The sequence below is a fragment of the Palaemon carinicauda genome, chromosome 15, assembly GCF_036898095.1.
Source record: "Palaemon carinicauda isolate YSFRI2023 chromosome 15, ASM3689809v2, whole genome shotgun sequence".
In the NCBI taxonomy this organism is placed as follows: Eukaryota; Metazoa; Arthropoda; class Malacostraca; order Decapoda; family Palaemonidae; genus Palaemon; species Palaemon carinicauda.
In genome coordinates, this window is record NC_090739.1 from 31,619,479 (window position 1) to 31,644,312 (window position 24,834).

The 24,834-nt window shown below is 36.0% G+C and overlaps 1 protein-coding gene across 1 annotated transcript in view; it reads right to left on the reverse strand.

Moving 5' to 3' along the window:
• Window positions 1-24,834, reverse strand: part of Sema2a (Semaphorin 2a) — a 634,600-nt gene that overhangs the window by 514,959 nt on the left and 94,807 nt on the right. The window lies entirely within an intron of this gene.

Consider the following 24,834-nt stretch of genomic DNA (forward strand, 5'->3'; position numbering starts at 1 on the left):
CAGTTAGCTCTACTCAAGAACCCGAATGTACCTTCAAGCAAGAGAACTCTACTCCAAAACAGTTAAAGACCATGGTACAGAGGCTAAGGCAATGGCCAAGACCAGAGAACAATAGTTTGATTTTAGAGTGTCCTTCTCATAGAAGAGCTGCTTACCATGGCTAAAGAGTCTTTTCTACCCTTACCAAGAGGTAATTAAACACGGAACAATTACATTACAGTAGTTAACCCCTTGACCGAGAAAGAATTGTTTGGTAATCTCCGTATTGTCAGGTGTATGAGGACAGAGGAGAATATAAGAATAGGCCAGACTATTCAGTGTATGTGTAAATAAAGAGGGAAAATGAGCCGTAACCAGAGAGAATAATCTAATGTAGTACTGTCTGGCCAGTCAAAGGACCCAATAACTCTCTAGCGGTACTATCTCATCCGGTATGTTTATTAATTTCCGGTCATGCTCAGTAGCATTGCCCGACGTTTAACTACTAGGGCTGCCCCCACCCCTTGGGTAAGGAGAAGAGGGAGCAGTCATACCCTGGTGAGAGAGGGTACCCCCAGAGGTACATTCGGAAACCACCATCATCCACAATTTGCCGAAATTGCCGAGTTGTAGTTGGGAAAGGGGGAGGGTGTGTCAAGGGTTGAATCTGTGCGTGATCTTATCAAAATATTCGGCTTTTATTTTTGACAGGTCGCGTACACCAATACACACACACACACATATATATATATATATATATATATATATATATATATATATATATATATATATATATATATATATATATATATATATGCAACAGGATTTATCTTTATAAATAACTTCATTCAAACTGGTACGGGAAAAAAAGCTTTAGGACTAAGTACCTGTCCATTAAAGGGAAATTACGTTAAATGTTATTCTGAGTGAACCAATTAACGCAGATTCATTTATTAAAATCAATTAACCGAGTTGCTAAAAATACAGCTCAATGTCGAAAGTATGCACTCGTTTTCAAAGCACTTTTCTGATTAAGAGACGCATTATGTAACGAAAATCCTATTTTTTTTTTAGGTAACTAGGTCATACTTGCTTCCTGCCTCAAATTTCCCTTTCAAAGTTTTTTAAAGTTTATTTGATGAGACCTTAGCTTTCTATAAATCTAATAAAAAAAAAAGTGCTTAAGCTACAATGCACAGCGCATTTCACTTAATTAATCATATATCTTCCACAACTCTTCTGATATACAGTGCATAAGATATGGACCTTTACAGGATTTGTAACATCATTATTGCTATGTCTGATGAGACCTCGAACAAAAATACAAAAATAAATTTTTTTTATTGAAGTTAAAATACAAATATAATGAAAGATAGGAATGTAAAATAATCGAGTAAAGAGCTAAGGGATTTGTAATTAATAATTTTACCCCTAAATGTTTACAATGTATGAAACAGGCCCGTATGCACTGTATATCCAACACCGAGCAGAAGCTTCGCCATAATGAAAAACGTAATCAGATAAAAAACTCAAGGGAGTGAATACAGCCAAATCATCTCCATATTCATCGCAGCACACTAATAATTCAGGTACTCACACGAGTAGGGCTATTCCACACATAAACAGAGAGAGAGAGAGAGAGAGAGAGAGAGAGAGAGAGAGAGAGAGAGAGAGAGAGAGAGAGAGAGAGAGACTTATTTCCCGTTCTGGTACATTGCATCATTAAGCCTACCTTTAATAAATCCAACGATAAGCATCTTACGTACGGCACCTTTCCTTTCAATCTCCCTTCTCTCTCCTCTTTCTCTAGGGGGCCCATATCCCCCCTCTCGCCCTACTCCTCTTCATTCCTATCACCTCGTCCTGGCCACATTTCGTCCTCGCCTAACACAATACTCATTATTCATTCATCTCATCTCTTCAAAAGAAAGCGTGGAGTAATAATAGAACCAATGGAAAAGAATCGAGCTTCTTTTCTATTTCTTTTTTATGGTGATACATTTTCCTAACACTGAATTATTAGATAGCCAAGGTCGTAGTGGATATTTTGCCGTCTATAAAATACACTTACGATATGTACAAACCCACATACAAAATCAGAAAAATCTAGGCAGTGAAATCATCTTTGCCTATATCATAAATTCCTCAGTCAGCGCATCAAACCATTCAAATCCCGTTTACCCTACCAATAAACATACTTCGAGTACCTGTCACAACGCTAGCTTTACTACGAGGGGGGGGGGCCCACACGACCACTTATTGGCCCAGAATATTTGACCTGAGGCCTGATGCACTCTCCGTAATTGTATATGAAATCAATAATGACACGCCCCTCACCCGTTACAACCTGAGAAATCCCTCACCGTCTTCTTCCTTAGGCGCTCGGTATCTGATCCACATCATTCCATCCATCTCTTCGAACCTCAATATTATCATCACAATCATTACCACCACAATCATCTACTATCATTCCAGCCTTAAGGTCCATTTGCTCTGAGTGGACATCAGTTATGGTGCCGGCCCTGTCTCCTGGAGGCACTGGCCAGAGTGAATTAATTTTATGGAGTGTGTGTATGACTTACTCAACACAAAGGAAGGATCCAATAAAATTATTAGTAGTGTCTTATCTGAGATAACTAACAATTAAAATTTAAAGATGCATTGGAAAGCAGGACCCTTAAACGTCAGAATTGGTATATATCTTATTTGCAAGTAATGGAGGATGAGGAAGAGGAGGATGATATAGAAGAGGTCTTCCTGTCTTTTTCCCCTAGTTGCTTCTCTTTTCTTCTCCAGCCACTACAGATCAGTTCCGGTGCCTCCTAACCATCGTAAAACAGGCCACAAGGGCAGTAAAGGCCCATTACTGGCACCCGATGGATATTGCACCACGGACGTGTGCACAGTTTAATGGATAATCCCCCTCCACTCCCAATATCCTTCTGGAGAAGATGAGACAACCAAGATATCATGCTGAAGTAAACATAGAGCGGCAGGACGGGAGGAGGAGGAGGGAGATGCATAAGCATGAGTCGACCGCCATAAAAAGTCCTGAAACAGTCATTAGGAAAAACATAAAAAGGCACAGCAGTAGTAAAATTTTATGAAAGTGGCTCGTAATGTTACCTTGTGTTTCCTTTTGAATATAAATACAGACATTTGTGATAGTTACTTAATCAGTACATTTCATCTTGTAAAAAATATACTTACAATACATAAGATAATTACCATATCAAACCCGATATTTTCAACACAAAATGCAGTGATTATGTAAGGTACGATATTTAAATACGGCATTTTGAGTCGTGATATGTAAATGTCACACATTCAGAGAGCAACATGTGAACCTTTGATTCTTATCATCACTATGCTCAAGCAAAAGGAACAAACATACAAATAGACTTGGATTTAGGAATTTGGGCTATATAGCCCGGTATTGGGACCAGTGAGGCAATTCAGCACCCAAGTGAAACTGAACTACGAAGTAAATGTTAGAATAGGTTGTAGAACAATTAGGAATAATGAATGCAGGAACAGAGGTAAAAGTAGTAGGATATAAAGCAAGTAAAGCTAAGGGCAGAAGGGACATTGTAAAGACCCTAGGTAATTGCACGGAGGGCATTACACTACTATGGACCAAATATATCAATAATCCACAATATTTCTAATAATTCTTAAAAACTTATGTTGGACAGGTGTAAAGACAAAGAAGTTGACCATGGAAGGACAAAATAACAGAACGCTGGCTGGGTGTTGAGTTGAATTGATTTTGTGAGATTTTGCCTAAGATTGAAAGTATGCAGAGGTGCTGGGGTTAGCAGACAATTGACTAAGAGCTGGGATTTGTTTAAATAATAAGTCCCTAAATCAGGTTGAGGATGAATTATTGCTTGGAATTTGGAGTTTAAGAACCAAATACGAAGGATGTTCACGTCTAGGAAAACTATTGATCTAACTACGTTTCAGAAACAAATATTACCAGAATGATATGAACGAAATACTATCTTGTTTTTTTATGATTTGCAAACAAATAAATGCTGGGTAATTGGGCCATGAATGTGGAAAAATGAGGCTTGAAATATTGTCAGGAATGGAGCTTTAAAAACAAATCTTGTACGGATGCTGAGGTCTGGGACCAAACACTGGCCAGTTAGCCTATTATGATGGGAAAACAGGAAAAGCTGTAGAGGTCTGGGAGGAAATGCAGACCGGATGACTGGGTTTTGGGTGGAAATATTTCTTGGTCAGAGAGAGAGAGAGAGAGAGAGAGAGAGAGAGAGAGAGAGAGAGAGAGAGAGAGAGATGCCGTTTTGGAGAACAAAATGGAGATCTCTTTTACCGATCAACGAGTAATCACCCCCTGAATTTAATGGAATAAAATTGGGATCAAGATAATTATCTTAATGTTTTGGGACAAAAAATTATACATTCCATATAAGCATTGTGGTTTTAAAAACATGGAGCGGGATTCAAATAATAGTAGTAACACAGTAAATTTGAAAGACAAACTTTAGCTGAAGGTTTATGTAAAGCCTAACCATTAGATGGTTTTTGAGTTGGGTGCAAACAAAATTAAGATACAATTCAAATTAAAAGCACAATAGCAGTTTAATTTCCAAAGTGAACAAGATCATGTTGCAGCGTAGAAAAGCAACACCTATCGATACTGCATGCGTTGATTGGATTCTGGAATGGAGAAACAAACACCTTCTGAATGAAACGTCTGATAAGCACATCTTCGCTGGATAAACTTCCTATTAGGAAGGAAACATTGAATACAGTAATGGGGAAATCGGTTCCCGATGCCTAAATACATAATAGAAAAGAGTTGCATAATCACAAGTATCTAACATCAGCAGAGAGCTGGAAATTATTATTATTATTATTATTATTATTATTATTATTATTATTATTATTACTAGCTAAGCTACAACCCCATTTAAAAAAAAAAAGCAGGATGCTATGAACCCTAGGCCTCCAACAGGGAAAAATAGTACAGTGAAGAAAGGAAATAAGGAAATAAGCTATAAGAGAAGTAATGAACAATTAAAATAAAATATTTTAACAACAGTAACATTTCAATAAATCTTTCATATAAAAATTCCAAAACATCAAAAAACAAGAGGAAGAGAAATAAGATATAATAGCGGAAAGCAATCGTGTGCTAGATGATAAATACGAGTAAGAGAACAATAAATTCCTATTCAGAAAATGAAAAATTGAATAGTTATAAATTCCAAAAGTACAAAACTCTATCAATTACTCAATAGACGAAACATCTGAAAATAATCCACGACAGTAATAATAATAAAGAATTAATCAACAAAGACACACTTACAAATAAATGCTAGTCAACGAAGCAACAAAGATGCAAACAGTATTCCCAGGTACTCAATACCATCAGTAATACCAACGGAGAGAGACAACCTCATCCCTGACTGTGCTAAGCAGGATCCACCTTCTCGAACACAATGCATCTGCAATTTATGCGACCCAAAACAGCAAATTTCTACTCCCAAGCCTCGATTCAAACTCGCATCAATAATAGCCTTAGAGAATATCGATGTTCTACCTTTCAATGAGACACTGAAATTGGAAGAGGATGAGAAAAGGGGGGGGGGTGTGAGATTAAATACCCAGAAGACTCCAATGGGCTCAAGACTTATGAGTTTATGTGAATATCTGCGTCGCTTACGTAATATATATATATATATATATATATATATATATATATATATATATCACACACACACATATACACACAAAACATCCTTGGTCTTTCAGGAAGCGTGGGTTCGAAAAGCACCTATCTTTGGGATACCAGAAAACGCTTAATCAATACACCTACCTGAAAAGAAGAATCTCTTCATCAAATTGATTACATTATCTGAGAGCTTGAGGAGACAAACGATCCTTAAATATTTCAAATTATATAATTTCAGAATTCACATTGAACGGATGGGTATGATCATGAAACTATGCATTTTCCAATACCTCTCATTACAACACTGTAAAGAGTTGCGTTATCTGACACCATCCAAATTAAAACTGGCTGCTTTAAAGCCATTTTTGTGCATTTCAAACAGGTAAAAGTTGGTTGCCTGTGAAAACTTTAGATTTAGATTGCTTTAAAATTCAACAAACGACTATCTTTTAAATCCAGAAAAAATCGTAACTCAATTAATCCTAATAATAATTCTAATTTTATACCATTAACAAAAAACCCAACCTTTCTCCTACAGGGGTAAAGGTTTCAATTTAGGAGCTCAGTTCTCCTTTACACGTATTAGGTATAAAATCTAAACTAACACACTTCCCCTGAGAGAGAGAGAGAGAGAGAGAGAGAGAGAGAGAGAGAGAGAGAGAGAGAGAGAGAGAGAGAGATATTTTCCCTCATCAAATCCAAAAGTATGCTGACCACGTCGGCTAGACGAAGCCTTCCCAAGGGCAGCCTCACTTCTGCTTCTCCGATCCCAAGGTCTACCACTAACAGAGCTGACTTATGGGTAAAAGCACTGAATGATAAAACAAATAAAAGGAAGACGGTTGGAACAGCACTACAGTGACAAAGCAATCTCAAAGCATCCTTTAGCGTGTATATTGTACATTTGAATGTAAGCACATATTAAGGGTTTTATGGCTTTATAGGGAGGAAAAGGGGATATACTCAACACTTTATGGTACTAGATTTTTCTGTTTTCGTTATAATTGCTACAAAAAAAAAAAATCCTTTGACCATTTTCTACGTGAATGAGTAGGTACACCCAAGATCAATTTCGTTCATTAACAATATAGCAAAATAAAAAGGGACGTGACATTGATTAGCCGTAATAATAAGTTAACCATGATAACACTAATGAAGAACGTCTCCCATATCACTAGAGAGAAAGAGAAAGAGAGAGAGATGCAGATCACGTCTCACCCACTATAGGGAGGTATGGAGGTTGATAGGCCTCCCATCACCACCCTTCCCCCTCCAAGGAGAGAGGCCTACCCGAACAGTGGACATCTGGCTTAAGCAATAAGCAATAGCCACCACATACAAGTCCGCACCGCGCCAAAACCAATCAGCCAGTCGCTTTGCCCGTCTTCTAATTTCATCAATTCGATTAATTCACATGCTACATATCTATCGTCCCATGACACATGGAAGATGCTAATTCCCTCTGATTACATTCCCTTCCCCGGAGGATGATGAGGAGGGCAATTTGACAACTCCCTCAACTTTCCTCCGGCTTTATGCGTCCACGACAGAATGTCGACGGCTAACTTTGGTAAATGGAATGTCATTATCATAGGCAGAGGGTTTTTTTTTCTTTTTTTTTACATGGAAACGGATCTTCGTCTATTTAGAGGGAAAAAAAAAAGATATGCGAATTCGTGACTTCTTTAATTGGAATATTTTTTATATGTTTAATGATTTACAGCTAATTTTGTCAGATCTCTTTATATGCAACTTCCATTAAAATCATGGAAGAAAATGCAACCATCTAATTCAATACCTTTTACATTTCGTGACGAAATTATCTCTGCAAATTACCAGCAAGTCAAGTTTATCAAACAAAAAATATAAATCATAAAATGGATTCCCTTCGACTTGTTAATATTTATCCTTATAATCATCCAAGAAGCACATATGCTGAAAAATGTATCTCGGTATTGAACAGCAACTCTAAAAAAGGCATTCTGACCAATACTTGTCCCGTGTATACACAAAGTATACATAATATAGTTAACCTAAAGTTACAATTAATTACGACCCGAAAATTCAAAGGTCTATTGCTGCACATCTACATAAAAAGTAAATAGATAAATAAACAAGATAATATACAATAAAACAATCGTTCAAACTCTTTAATAATAATGAAAAACGATTCTCTCATCTACCATCAAACAATATATAAAGAAAACATTTAAACATGCTCGGCGAGTGGACTGGAAGGGAAAGAAAGTCCTTCCAAAATCCCCACATATCCGCTGTTCCATCCCCCATGTTAAATCGTGCAGAACAAACCTTCGGGGAAATTTTCTAAACCATCAAACCATAATAAGATTCAGTTTCCACCCCTTCTTTCGTTTTTGAATTTCTATTTAAATGGACCATCTCTAAAGGACTTCTTCCAACGACGCAACGGCTAAATAAGTACAATTCCCAAGATGATGATGATGATAAGAGCAAGGCAAAAAGTATTGTATATTCTTCATATTTTCCTTTTCAGATATATCAATTTGCACATAATTATAATCGAAGGTTCGTAATATTTCAAAATGAAATAAGCTATCCTACCCTATATAATATAGAGCAACTCTGCCTATCTATGTAAATATATTTCTTTCTGGTTACGCTGGGCGACAGGGGGGAATGGGAGCAGTCATACATCGGTGAGAGGTGGTACACTCGGAAACCACAATCTCCCACAAATTGCCAAACCAGTGGGTTGCAGTTAGGAAAGGGGGCGAGTGGGAAGGGTTGATCTGCGTGCGCGCGTGTGCTTGCATATCTACGAGTATCTAAATATTTAGCTGTCATTTTTCACTGGTCGCGTACACTAGTATAAACAAAAGCATATTTCATTTTTCTTTATGTTCGTTTCTAATTCTTGTTCTCGTTCGCTTTTTGTTGTCCAACTTTCCAAGGAAGGAAAGAGAGGTGTAAGAATGAATGGAATATCTTTTAAGGATTTGTACCTTGTTATCCCACAGTTTTGATTAAATTTAATGATATTTCTAAATAATGAATTTCCTTTTCACTGGTTTCATTGAATATCACTCAAAGACAAAATCTTTAAGACAAACATGAATTTTAATCACTTTAATTAAGTAAGAATAACAGTATCTGTGATCAATTACTTTGCTTTGTGAATACTTTATAACAAATCACAGTATTTACTGAATAACATAACCGCGCAAAACTCAAATGCACGGAAATCTAATCCATTCTACCTGCAAATTAACTTAATTCACAAAAGCTAAACGCTGACTTTACCGAAAATTATATATTTACAAAAATAAAACACAGCTAAATCAATGCACAATGTACTCTAAAGAAGCTATGTTAAAATAAAAATATATCCTCTGTATCACTTTTTTCGACGGTACTATGCTAGTGGTAAATTATACGAATTAATAAGTCAAGTGGATTTTGGTTAACTTTGTTCTCCAAGAGCTTGTGAAAAAAAAAATGAGTATTTTTTTAAACACGACCCTTGAAGTGCTAAAAAATACTAAAGCTTTCTGGAAATTAACTGGCAGATTTTCAGACATTGAACGATTATGCACAAAAGATATTAGTAACAACATGAAACCATAAAATACAATCGATTAAGTTACAAAAGATGAAAATGACAACTTTAAAGTGGATACACAAATTTACCAAAATGATCTAAACTACATTAAATAATTTTTTTTTTTTGGGGGGGATATAAAAATACCGGTACTTCTAGCGCTTTTCATACGTATGCATCTTGTACTATTGTTACCCCGTACAACTATTACCGACAGTCTGTGAACATTATTATAAAAATCAGGAATTCCTTACTGCTACTTTATTTGTTAAGAAAGCGATCTCACGCCTTCATAAATGTTAAGAGAACTAAAAGAATTCCAATCCATAAAAAGCTCTTGAAGACGCTCCCATAAAGGTACCAATGGCCAGAGGACTCGAATGATAACCGGCTAGAATTCCGATTCAAAACACATTTACGACCTCAATCTCCATATCACGCAATTTAAACGTATCCTTTCTCGTGGCTCCCATGTGCCACTGTTGATTTGTAATACAAAACAATTCCTTTTATTAATGTTATTACTGTTATAATTATCAATTGCGTTGCCACTTTAAGTTACTGGACCAGAAGAAAAAAAAAATCGTACTCTCTAATTTTTTCAGTATTATTACTTTTTCAATCAACCTACTGGTGTTGAAAAATACATGTTATTGTATTGCAAATGAATAGTTTCTGCCAAAAATGGCATACTAAAAAAGCTTGTACTTCTGTAATTATTTCTGTCATTTCTAACAACACATCTCAAACACTGCTGTTCTAGGATCCTTTCATTTTGCATATTCTAAGTGTCTTTTATCATTGTTACCGTTCAATGATTGGACCAGTTAATACGATAAAAATATCATTGAACTCGTCCCTCACAAAAATAAAAAAAAAAGGAAATAACTCACATATTATCAAATCAAAAGACTTAGAAGGGAAACTTGTGTAACATACTAAAAAAATAAACGACAAAACCTCTCGTGTGCATGAAGCAAAAATGTTCAAATAACTAAATAATCAATCATCTAGAACTGGAAGGAACATCAAAATAAAAGAAAATATGTCAAGCTTTCCAACAATCTGCATATTGCAAAGCTTAATTGCAAAGAACTAATTCTGTGATAAATCAGATTCATCAAGACTTCTCTCCATCCTATTTAATTAATCATCTTCAAACATCTTATGAACTTATTGTGTTCCATTAAGTTATCTCATCGCACTTGAAAGGAACCTTATCTTATTTGCCAAACATCTATTACCTAACTTCTATCCACAGCTTGTTTGCCCAAAAGCCCACTGTCTAAACCCTACTCATTTTTATTCCCCCCAAATACTCCTGGTCCCTAATTTATACACCTTTCTTATTTACCTAGCTCTCTGAATCTATTCCAGTTCATATTTGCTCAACAAGCCTGTGCTCTTATTTGCGCCCTTTTTTTATTAACCCAGTATCACTATCGTCAAACATCTACCAATTTCTTATCAGCCCAAAAGGAATACCGTCTAACATCTAACTATTCCTTATCAGTCGAAAAGAACTACTGTCTAATATCTACATACTTCTTATTACCACAAAAGATCAATGGGTGTAACATCTATCAATGTCATCAGATCACAAAAACAGTTTAACGACTATTCAATTCCTATTTATCAAATGACCATCACATATAAACCTAACGGCTTCTTCCTCCATTTGCTAATAAGGAAAGATTCCCCTCACCTTTTACCATAATATCTGATTACACAATTTATGACCATTTCATTTTTTCCCCATTCTGGAAGAATATTTACGAACGGAAGAGTGTTGACCCAATGCCAACTCTCACGCTATCCGGGGAATCAACCATTCCCGTATTTTATACCGCCATTACAATCAAGAAGACAAAATATATGGCACCCCCTTTCTTATATATATACATGATATAAAAAATGCGGGAAGAGAAATTTATTTTCCTTTAAGAGGGTAAAATAACAATAAAAATTAAAATATAACTTCACCTCGCCATACTATTTCTGCTACACAATGGGTGCCATAACAAAATAATACTTCAAGTCTGAATAATTGGTCGTAGGGAAACAATGATTAAACTGAGAGGAAAGTAGACATGTAGCTTTATTAAAAAAAAAAAAAAACTCGTATTAAATCCAAAGCAGCAGTCTAAAGGCATCTGAATGTATTGACAGTACCACAAAAAGGAAGAAAAGTTGGTCTAAAGTTGGTCTACTGTAAATTACTTGTATTTTTTGTACATTTTCATTAAGTCGGAGGCAAAAGGGACCTAGCAGCTTGGGAGTTTTTCCGAAGCAATGTTAACTTTTCACCAGGAGAGAGAGAGAGAGAGAGAGAGAGAGAGAGAGAGAGAGAGAGAGAGAGACGCACTATGAACAAATGCACCCAAGGTACGTTTGAGGTAACTCAAGATGCGAGGGAAAAAGTAAATTTAGCACTTTCTTTATTTACCTGCCTATAAAACATTCCCCATAGGAAGTACGACAGTACTTTAGTCAACTGATGGGCCGAAGCACTTACAGCAACTTCCTAAAGGAAAGCTATGATGATGATGATGATAATACTAAGGAAAGCTGCAACAATCAATTACCAACAAAGAATGAGAGAGAGAGAGAGAGAGAGAGAGAGAGAGAGAGAGAGAGAGAGAGAGAGAGAGAGAGAGAGAGAGAGAGAGAGAGTTATTTTAAATGGTATCACTCTAGGAAAAGAGAAAAAAAACCTCGTCAAGAATCTGTGGGAAATGATACAGGTATTGTAAGAGTGGAAAAGTTTAGAAAAAAATGGACGATAAAAACAACACAGGAGGCTAAAATGAAGGATCTAAGAGAAAGAGTACAAGAACTTCAATTGAATAATTGCGATTTGGAATGTGAATTAGAAGCCCGAATGAACGATAATCACAATCTTGTTGCAGATCTGGAGAAAAGTAGAAAATAAAGAAGAAATTGTGTATGCGATGTTAGAACATATAAATCACTGAGATGAACGGAAACGCCAGCTTTCTTATGAAAATGGGCAATAGAAAGAATTTGGAAACAAAAAAAATTAGTTCTTATTAACTGATTGATTGATTATGAGTTACCTAGCATCCTGACAAATAATTCTTATTAAAGGAAGAATAAAAAAAAACATAAAGAAATGGAGAAACTTTTTTACTAAAATGGAATTCAAAATGACATGTGAAAAGGAAAAGATTTGGAAAATGGAAGATAGAAATACAATCTAATATAATAACAGGCTCTCGTAGTTGATGGCGACATTTTACGATCTTCATTAGATGATGAATGTAGGGTGATGAATTCTTAGACGTGGTGCTATTGCTCCCGCCGTTTATGTGCATTGCCATGGTTCCCCCGCCCAACGCTGGTCATGCTTACCTTCCTACATGTTAGACACATCAAATGAGGATTTTGTGGATCCACCAGCAGCTCTGCATCATACAAAGAATTCTTCTTCCCCAAGGGATTAACTATTGCACTGTAATTGTTCAGGGGCTACTTTCCTCTTGGTAAGGGTAGAAGAGAATCTATGGTATGGTAAGCAACTCTTCTAAGAGGACACTCCAAAATCCAACCATTGTTCCCGTGTCTTGGGGAGTGCCATAGCCTCTGTTCCATGGTCTTAAACTGCCTTGGGCTGGACTTCTCTAGCTTGAGGGTACACTTGGGCACACTATTCTATCTTATTTCAATTCCTCTTGTTTTTTTTTCAAGTTTTTAAAGTTTATATATGTAAGGTCTATTTCATTTTGTTACTGTTCTTCAGATGATCTATTTCAATTGTTATCTTATAGCTTATTTTTTCCTTATTTTCTTTCATCACTGGGCTAAATTTCCACGGTGAAGCCCTTCTGCTTATGGCATCCTGCTTTTCCATCTAGGGTTATAGCTTAGCTAGTAGTAGTAGTAGTAGTAGTAGTAGTAGTAGTAGTAGTAGTAGTAGTAGTAGTAGTAGTAATAATAATAATAATGATAATGCGTAGTGCGTACAGTATATATGCCTCCCAACTAAGAACCCATAATCTTTGTATCTGAGCAGTTATGAGGGAGTTTTTAAGCTATGAAAGATAAGCGTCAGAACTTTTAGTCTTTGTTCAAGCAATTGATTTATGGTATGAGCTCTCTCATCAAACTAGTCTGCATAAGATCGCATCGTTATGCCAACTGTTGCTAAGAAATTTCGTTGTCATAGAACAGGACTAATTCTATGATTAAAAATTTTTGCCTTTTATATATAACAAAGCATAATAGATGCTGCTCAGTTCGCTTATGTCTATTTTTAAAGAAGAGGATTGTTCTCCGTAGTCTTCAATGAATAAACAGAAAATTAACATTGCTAATAAAATGAACACCAAATAGTACTTTTATGAAATAAGAGCTGTTTACAGTCATTCCTCCAAAAGGATTAACTTTGATGAAATAAGTTAAGTACCATCTATATATTCAACTAAATGCTTTCTTTCCTTTGAGCTTTTCATTCTCAGTAAGCCTATTTGGATGAAATTGCTTATCCATGGCCTCTTTCTTTCGCCTTGTTAGGATTCATCACAGTCACATATTATAGTTACCTCGTACTTCATTCAATAATTAACTCAATAGGAGCATAGTGAGATTTAGCATTAAGAGCCCGAATCGCTCTGTGACGCCTTTGAGTCGAACCTATATCCTTTCGTTGGTGAGCAAATTCTCATGACCAATAGGCAATCAAGTCCCATATATCGAGGGCTCCAATGCTTATCAAATCCCATACCACTTTCCTGCCCCATACCATTTCTCTTCCTCGCTTAGAACCAGAGCAAACAAACAATAACATTGAAGCAGGATCCGATGCGGCTGAAGCTCACCCACAATAGACGTTATTACCCCCTATTGATATTGCATTATCCATCCTCCACCAGAACTCACGACAGCCTCCTACAACGCGAAGCTTGGAAACCCGCTCCGTTCCTCGAGCTCGATGGTATCTAGGGTCATGCTGCGAGGCGAGAAAGGGTCAACGAACGACCCGTGAGTATGATGGTTGTATATTTTAAGCAACACACAAAACAGAAAGCTGTAATGTTTAGAGACTTATAAGTCATATTATAGACAAAAACTCCTCGTAGAAAAAAGATTTATCTATCATCGTCGCACATGTTCATATAAACATAGACACCAATCCACATGCATGAAAACGCCTAAAAAGAAAGTAACGTGATAAACATCGGGAGTCAGGAATATAAAGTGGCCGGCTTTTAAGACAGAGCAAAGGAGAGCAAACCGAGTACCGTAAGATCTGCAGCAAAGAACCTGGGAGGTTGCATGGATGGGAAAGGATGGAAGGGAGAAAGGGGGGGGGGAGTGAAGCTGGGAGGCTGAGGTGGTGGTGATTGGAGGTGACCAAGTCCCATTCCTCAGCTTGACGGGCCACTAAACGTGAACGCTTTGTCATGGCACAAAAGGAGGGGTGGAAGGAAGAGGAAAGGGGGTGGGGGGTTCACAAAAGCTCACCAAACACTTGGAAAGATACATACAGTGACAAATAACACCAGACGTCGCATCCTTTGATTGGCCTCAAGCGTTCACCCTTGCCTTATTTCTTTTCATTACCCCCGAGGCAAAGAGAGAGAGAGAGAGAGAGAGAGAGAGAGAGAGAGAGAGAGAGAGAGAATATTTTACAATTTTCTCATTTATTGAGAGTTCGTATTACAATTTCGGTAGCAACATCTCAGTTTAGCAGTATTACAGTTACTTGAAACCAAACAAAGGTTTAAAATATACTTCGGAAGTAGAATGTGTAAATATTGAAAATAAGACAATTGCATGCCTTTAGCCTTGCAGGTTTGTTTAAATAAAATTGAATTAGATGTTACAATAAAGCATGTTTTTTTCAGGAAATATATAAGTACTATACCATTTCAATATTAGCAAAAAATAAAATAAAATGCCTTGGTTGCCAGTATTTCACAAAAGCTGGATTTATTAATGCAGTAATAACTCACGGACTCGTGCACGATGACCATTACACACCCATACCTGCAACAAAAATAACCATCATTAGTTCTGTGAAAATAAAATAAATATGAATATTTGCTTCCAGTATAATGATCAGAAATAACTATAACAGAGGATAAAAGAATATGAAGGACATAAATAATACGGTTAAAAAATAAATGAAAAATATACAATGCAACGAAAAGATTTTGAAAAAATATTAAAGATTAAAAATTATGAAAGCCGAAAATAACTATCATTAGTTCATTAAAAAAATATTTGATATGACAACAATTAAAAATGTGACAATAAATCTTACAGATAAAGGCTAAAAATAACTATAATTGCTTCGGTAAATAAATATGCAATGGACACACAATTAGGAAAAAAATATTATCAGATAAAAGCAAAATATATGCAGGTCTGGCTGATTTCCTTTTTCATTCGAAAATTTTAGGATGGGCGAGGCTGTGATGAGCCAATTTATTCTTGCATGCAGAACTACAAAACGGCCCCGCTGATAGGCCCAGCAACAGCGATAGTCCAACATACGAATATCATCAAGATTTCACATTCAAATGTTCTGGTAACATTCCGGGTATGTAGACATTTGATTTTGGAGTTGCACAGGCGTCATTTGGCTTCACCGGTCTAATAATTAGTTAAAAATACTAAAAACCATAAGTACTCGTCCTGGATACGGAATTTCGCTTCTACAATAAAATTGATAATTTCAATAATGACAACAACAACGATAATGCAGATCAACAAATTTCTACCCCACATCGGGATAGAACCAATATGTTTCACTACAGTGTCACAGGTTCGTACCGGTGTGGTATAAAAATCGAAATTGTATTAACAATAAAACAAGCAACTGTTACAACACCTTATCAATATCAATAATTCTAGCAATAATATATATAATGATAACAAAAATATAAAATGAACCTTTCAAAGGCATAAATAACGGTCATTATAAATTGGCAATAGCTTTTCCAGTTTTCGAGAGCCAAGAATACAGCACAAAAAAAAATCACGTTAAGACGTTTTTCTTCTTGAGCATAAGAAAACGCTACATTAATCTTACCAAGTGACACAAACACGACCCTACATCCCCAGTCCCGCAAGGAAAACGAAAGAACAAAACTTAAAGAAAAAAGTTCTCTCTTCAAATAAGGGGAAAAAGGGACTAAGCACGAATGTCATAAAAAATATACAGAGAGAGGGAGAGGGAGAGAGAGAGAGAGAGAGAGAGAGAGAGAGAGAGAGAGAGAGCACATATCCCAGGTTTTTCTCATTCTCTTTACAATTCCTAGTTACGACCCACCCAATGCATCAACAACCACTATGTACTTACTGCTTAGGTCAACAGATCAAACGCGTGTCTTCTTGGATGTGGTCATTGCGGGCTACCACAGTCACTCGTATCCAAAGAAATTTATCTTTCTAATTCTACCGAATGAACTCCTTTCGAAATAGGATTACTCGTCAGAGTCGTCACTCGCAACGCAAGTTATATGATGGCATACATTTTCACTAGATAATGATTTGCGCGCTCTCTCTCTCTCTCTCTCTCTCTCTCTCTCTCTCTCTGTGCTCCCAATTGTGGCAAGTTGAGTAACATGCTGGACTATATGCTGTATAATTCACTCCATACACAAACAGGCATTCTGTATTTTGGGAACGAACCAATCCGAGAGAGAGAGAGAGAGAGAGAGAGAGAGAGAGAGAGAGAGAGAGAGGGGGGGGGGGGGTTAGGTCACTTTGTCATCAGAGGGTCATCACTCACCCACCAACAGCTGCTTCATCCACACTCAAAAACTTTTCTCAGAGACAGACGCTCCAAATGGTCTTCCCCTTTCCTCATGGAGGCAGGCAGGTCAAACCTCTCCCTTTCCCTGCTACCATCCAAAACGGTCAATATCAACCTGGGCATTACTATTCCTTTACTTAATTTCTCTCTACATTAATTCTCTAAAACAGTTTGAAATTAAAAAAGGACAAAATCATTAACACTGAAAATAATCTCCCCTATATAATAAAATGAAAGTGTGTGTGTGTACACACACATATATAATATATATATATATAGGGTAGGGGAATAGAGTAGTAATACTCAGGTGAGCCAGGGGTGCGTATGTATTTATTTGCTCTATCCAAATATTTAGCTGTCATTTTGACAGGTTGCGTACACTAGTACATGGAATATACATTAGTATGGAATCTAAAAAATAAAATCAAAATCATAAAAAAAAATTGTTTCAAATGCCATTTTTTTTTCTTAACAGGTTGATTATTTCATATATAAATCAATATCAAGCCGGAAATCACGACAACCCTTTATAAAATAATGGGTAGAATAAGAATACTGTATGAACAAAACTATAACTATTTGTAATGTATCCACTTCATTCAGAATGAATAATGAATTTTATAGGCAATACATATTCCCAGATATAGGGAACTCGATATTAAAAGGTCCCCTTCCAAACAATTCTACAATTCATATTTCTAAATCTAAAAATAAAAATACCAAAAAAATAGTTCCAAATGAAAACAATTTCAGAAATTAAAACCGCCCATCCATTCCAAATCACTTGAGTTGATCCAGTATTGGAAGAGAGGTAAACCTCACCGATTCTCTCTCCCTTTTCATAAGCACTACCATACATATAAACATATATACATACAATCACACACCACACAAACACACACACACACACAAACACACACACACACACACATATATATATATATATATATATTTTCAATTATAACAGAGAGAGAGAGAGAGAGAGAGAGAGAGAGAGAGAGAGAGAGAGAGAGAGAGAGACCAAACTATATCATCACCAATATTAATAAGGACTATATATAATTTCATTCGTAGTTATACAGAAGGCAATTGAAACATTTCCAATATTCTTACTTTGTAAAACTTGATTGTGTAAATATTTCAAAACATTAACAGTTGCATCGAATATGAAGATCAGAAATTTACAGCTATTTTTTCAGCAATATTACACATTACCAGAATTTTCTTACAAGGTAATCAAAAAGTAACTAACAGAATAAGCTCAACCAAGTTCTCACAATGAAAAACTCCATCAAAATTGCGCAGACTTGACTTTAAAATTATCCATATTTCAGAATCTAATGGGATGACACACATCAATGAGAGCGAATTACGCAATTACAAAAAATGAAAAAAAAAAAAAATGCACAGCGCAACTCCGTTGCTTAGTAAGCCTATTAAATTATGTTAAATGCCTCTACTCACTATGGGAGTTGAGGTGATTAGCCAACGAAAGTACCTCTTTAACCACATCAACCAACCACTGGGGTGTAAGGATCAATCATCGTTACCTGGCCGTGCACGCAGTCGAAGGGCGCGAACAACACTATAAAATGAACATTCACCTAAGAAGCCCTAAAGTGATCAATTGGAAGTAGGCCATTCTTCTGCCATTTCAATTTTCTTGATACGATCATTTAATAATAAAGGAGATTGGTAATAAAAACATTCAAGGAGAACACCTAATAAAGATCTATGTTGGAAGACTAGTTTTTTCCTACGAGTCCGTCCATAACTTTTATTGCTCAACTATTAACAAGCTAGGTTAATCATCGACGGAGAGAGAGAGAGAGAGAGAGAGAGAGAGAGAGAGAGAGAGCTCTTTCACCAGACTATGTGGAATAAGTAAAAATCCTAGACATCAAATAAAGGATTTTTTTTACTACCAGCAATCATCCAGGAATTTATTTTAGCAAGGAATAAGAATCGATTCTTCTAATAGGATAATCCAAGGCAATGGACATTGAAAAATTCAAAACATTTTGTATATAATGTAGGCTAGGCCTATTGAAAATTACATCCATGGGACAAAATTAAATGAGAAAAAATTATGCAATCCGGAACAGCAGTCAATACAAACCGAATAGAATAAATTTCCCATTCCTTCTAAATTGAATTTATTTAGAAAACAAAAAAATACAACCAAACAACAAGATAAAAGAATGAACTTTCTGGTGGAGACTGAGTGTGCACAGGAAAGACAGGTTTTTCGTCCTTGACTAAATGACTGAACAAAATGATGTGTCTTACTAGGACAGATTTTTATCACTGAAAAATACGCTGGAAATAACATGGAAAAAAACTAAAAAATCAGTCCTCAAAGAATACAACTTTAAGCCTTGAGAAACTCAAACGCATAATAATAATAATAATAATAATAATAATAATAATAATAATAACAATAATAATAATAATAATACCAACGATGAACGTAAAGGTAAAACAAGTCTACATTATAAACTAATCCCAATTAAAATAACATGACAGTCCACGTTGTCTGAACATTGGAACAGATTAAACAACACAACGAGCCAGCCATAAAACCGGTACAATAAACGACGGTACAAAAAAAAGACACGGGCCTCTCCCTAGATAATTGAGATCAATAATGAGACAAGCTTAAAAATAAATATGCTAATATATGGAATAAATAAATTTTCAACGACAGCATTTGCATAATGGCAGAATTATCTCTACGTTTCTGAAGGCTCCCATTTGTATACATTCATATGCAGATGAGGTTGAAATCCCACCTGGACTCGATGACCTAAGAACTTTAATAATTAAACGGATAATTCGATATTTTTTTTTCCGGAAATTCCTCATTAAAAATGTTCATTATGAAATGGATGCAAGAGCTATGGGAAAACGGCCACCCCCACCTCCACTCCCACCCCCAACATTCATTCTGCATATAACTGACTAATGTACAGTTTCCTGCACCGGGTTTCATCCTAGATTCGAGAGTTTGAGTGTTTGGCGGTATAGGCTTAATATTGGAAGAAAAGTCTGTTTACAAGTGTTAATGTGAAGTTTTCCTTATTGCACTTTAACAATTGCTAAATAAAAGTAAAATATAATCTAAAAATTGCAAGCTTGTCATTTTCACACCAATAATCTAAACTTCAATGAACATTACATTAGAACAACAAGGACAACAAGAAATAAAATACCAATTGCATGTACGAATTACTTTGCAATAACTTACAGGGGTTATGCGAATTTTAATTCCTATCAGAAATATTTTAAACAACACCCTCATCCCAATATAGGTGTACATTACCGTGAAATTGACCAATTCTAAATATAATCGTTCTTTGTAATTGGGTTGAACGCACCATCTCTCTTTTTGAGTAATGCAGAAAATGGTCCCATTGCTTCTGGTGAAAATGCGCTTCGGTGTTAGAAATATCACCAAGGGGCTAATATCAGGTATGGGATGCTGATAGACTACGAACAACACCTGGCGTCGTAAATGAAGTTAGTTTTACTCACCATCTTTTCTAAGGAATTTACACATTTTATCTTTATTTCAATAAAGCCACAAATTTTATTAACTAAGAACTGATGCATTTTATAACTTTTTAAAAACCTGCATAAGTAATCTTTCTTTTACAATAATACATTCTATAACCCTAAGAAATAGGCTGGTTTGATCAACCTTAATTTGAACACTTATCCTTTACAGAAATCGGTAATTTTCATCGCCATTTAAAAACACAACCACCTTTTCGTCTATTACAAAAATCCATGAAATATCTATACAACACAATAGGAAATGCTAAGAAAACTTGCATTATTCCTTAATATTCCGTTTTAGATAAAAAGAAAATCTCGCTTCTATCTGGCGCCAACAATACATAGACAGATAATAACAATGACGGACAAACTATTAGAGAAAGACAAAATATGTTTAAATGTAATAAAATTTTCTTGAGCATCCAATGATACAACCTCACTTACAAAGAAAAGTAAAAGAAAAACTTTCATCTCTGGAGATCCCATCCAATCTTGAGCAACGTGGCAAGGAACAAGTTAAGAATAAGGGTTAATGGCAGTGTTTATCATTGTTATCTCTATGGGACGTCGGGAGGAAGTACCCGCTTATCGTGGCTATGGAACACTAACACGGGGTCTCTGCCAGATCTGTAGTCTGGAATTACTACAACGACTACTACTACCGGAGGCTCTAAGAACCGCCATCCTCCTACTCCATCTTCCACCATCATATCAAAGGTCACCTGTTCCCTTGATGTTACACCGTATAGTCGACTTGAAAATCTCGCCCCATGCCAGCACGCTGTTACGTCTAACGTTGGCATCCACTTAAACTTCCACATGTTTAAATAAGGTATCCTTATCTCAAACCCTTATTCTCTTACGAAAACATCCAGATATGTGTGCAAGTATATTATGTATATGATTAAAGAACGCGTAAGTTCAGAACAATTCATCCTTTTAAAAAACTATATGAAAGCAACGCGTGCATTACCTAAAAAATACACAAAGCAACTCAAAATAAAATAAAAAGAGTGCCGTTTATTTCATTTATTTTTATAATGAAACACCATAGAATTGTTGCACTAAATAGGCACGGAATCCTAGATACAAATGCAAACATTCACATTAGGACACATTATATGCAGGTTGAACCATTCACGACAATATGAAAATAGAATAAGTACGAAAGTAACGAAGAGCAAAACTGTTTTATTTATTAATTTCTGCTAATCCTCGGAATATAGCGACGTGACGGACAACAATCATCCTTTGATGCAACATGCCTTACATATTTTCGGAATGTGAATCATTATCCAATACGTTCAATATAATCCTCTGATCACTAAATCACAAAAAAAAAAAAAAAAAAAAAAAAAAAAAAAAAAAAAATTTTACTTTTATTGCGACGGTCACAAAGGAAAGGTTGGCAAATGTTCCTATAATTCTCCTGTCGTTGTTACATGGCAATAATTTCTGATCAAAAATTCTGTATCTCATGGTCACGTAAACGTCACCAATTTTACGTACTTGCTTGGTCAATGATGCTAGGTCGTAGATACCAATTTATTCAAGTCATACTTCGTTTTCATTAGTCATTCATATTTAGCTTGATTAACTGGTTCATAAAATACGGAATTGAGTTCCTATGAATTTTTGGATAATGCAGGACATTGTAAATAGACATTCATCGTCACACAAAAATTTTCAATAGAAAAACGGCATTTTCAAGTATGGATGACCAGAAAACTAACCTGTTTTCATGCTAGTGGAGAGAGAGAGAGAGAGAGAGAGAGAGAGAGAGAGAGAGAGAGAGAGATTATATCTGAAAACCTTCAAATGTTAATTTTGCTGCCGGTCTAAAAATAAAAAGTTCTAGAAGAGCAGTCAAACGTCTTACTGATAAGTGGTGGTACAAAAGATTTCAACATGAGTAAAAATTAAAAACACAAGTACTCCCATGATTTTGAAAACATCTAGCCTTTTTTTTTTATCTATTGTACGAAACCATATATTAAACTTTTCAACGCCCAATTACATTCAAGTTCAAACTCCTCTCTCTCTCTCTCTCTCTCTCTCTCTCTCTCTCTCTCTCTCATAAAGCAACCAAATAAAGACATGATGACTGTCCTCGAGATAACCCGATCCGTCAGCCACCCATCAAGTCTTAATGAATACTTTACTAAGTATTTATCTGTAAGCCATCATGCAATGGTAAGAGACAGTCCAGTGTGGTTCAACTGTATCGTGTCTGCATCGAACGTCCAATATTAAAACTTGTTAAGTAAGAAGAAACAGAACGTATGAAGGGACAAATTGAAATGGGTGTGATTGCACCATATTAGGACTCTTTTGAAAGAAAAATTAAAATGATAAACAATAGACAATGCAACAATAAAGCTGAAATTTAATGCAAACTAAATAGTTATACTCAACGAAGGAGTCAAAATGTTGCTAAACTTTTAGAAAAACATCAGCATCTCCTATTGTCATCTGCAATACCAACTACGTATAAAGGGAAAATATCCGAGAAAACCACTTTAACAAAATTCCGCAACAACGTCCTCACTCTGTTTTGACTATAAACAGAGACAAATAGCACCACTTAAAACACTTCATTAATATCTCCAGCTGATAAAACAGAATTCAAAACTTGACCCGATGTCATTCATTGTGCCCATTAAACGCGTTCTTATCAAAGGACCCTAACACAAAGAAATAAATAAACACATAAACATGCATTTCTTGCACGCACCGAAAGAGACGGGTGGCTGCCTAAAAGGAATATCCAAGATGAAAAGAAAAACTCGCCAAGGTCAATTTAAAACCGGCTAAGGTGTGTGACCTTTTCCGAATATCTTCACTCCAGGAAAAACTGCAAATATAAAGGAGGGGAAATGCGACACGCACAGTCACAAGGAAAAAAAAATAATACAGTAGATTAGGGGTGACAAGAATGCTTCGAGAAGGAAGGGAAAGAGGGAGGGGGAAGGATGAGGTAAAATCACACTGAGAGGGATTTAGCTGTCAGACTCCAGGGAAAGGATGTCGGAGTTGAGAGGGTGGTTGCTGGAAAGGGCTTTGGGAGGCCATGGGCAGACACGTGGAGGGGGGAGAGAGAGAGAGAGAGAGAGAGAGAGAGAGAGAGACTGATATTGGATGGCCGGAACAGGACAAGGAGAATGTTGGAGACTGGAGAGCGTTAATGTGGCATTGCCTGGAAAAAAAAAATGATGGGAAAACTACGAATTGGAGAGGGCACGTAAGAGGTATAGAACGGGATGAGCAATATGGAATTAAAGATGACGGGGAAAATGCACTTGGGGTGGATGGAGCATTACAAAATGTAAAAAATAGAAATATATGAAATGTAATAAGAAGTGAGGGTGGGTATCAAATGGAAAATCAAGGGCAATAAATGCAAGAAAGAAGTTATATCAGGCTCACAAATCAAGTTACCGACAAATGGAAACACAAGAAAAGAAAAACAGCACATGCATTTCGTAGTCACTAACCCTATGAATAGCATAAAATTACTCTATGTCATGCAATCTGAAAGATACAGACGATATGGATTACTACTACTACTACTACTTCAGCGTGCCCTAATCTCCAGCTGACTAATGTTTAAATCCATTACAGTAATGAAGTCCAGCAAGAGCAAGACTATATCACAAAGGCTGCCGTTACATAAGAAGTCCACTGAAGCTCGATCAAAACAATTACGAGCAGACTTTTATAATGGAGATGAGTAAGACAGGTAAGACGTTGCTCCTGGCCCAACACAAGGGAATTAATAGATTAGGCTTAAGGCGGCACTTTGCCGCGGCTACCCTAATAAGAGACAATAAAAGCAGTAGCCATAACATCTGGCGGAGACAAAGGGACCGCCAAATATTTTTTTCTCTCACTCCTGTCAAGAAAGCTTTATTAGAGGCTTATACCACAAACTTTCATTTTTGATAAACATTCCCATTTTCTTCACATATGTTAATGGTGTCGTAGAGCCATTTATCTTTATTAATATATTATAAAACTAAATGTAAATCCTTCATGCAAAACCAGATAAACATTTCTGGTCAACGAATAAAAAAGAAGAAAAAAATATACTTTGGGCAAATAGATCTCATCACAGGAATGTCTACAGCACAAATCCAAATAAGAACTACAGTTTTAAATACCATATAAGAGTAATTCAGCAGAGGCGAAATAAAAATAGAAAGCTGATATTCAGCCGATGACTGTACCCAT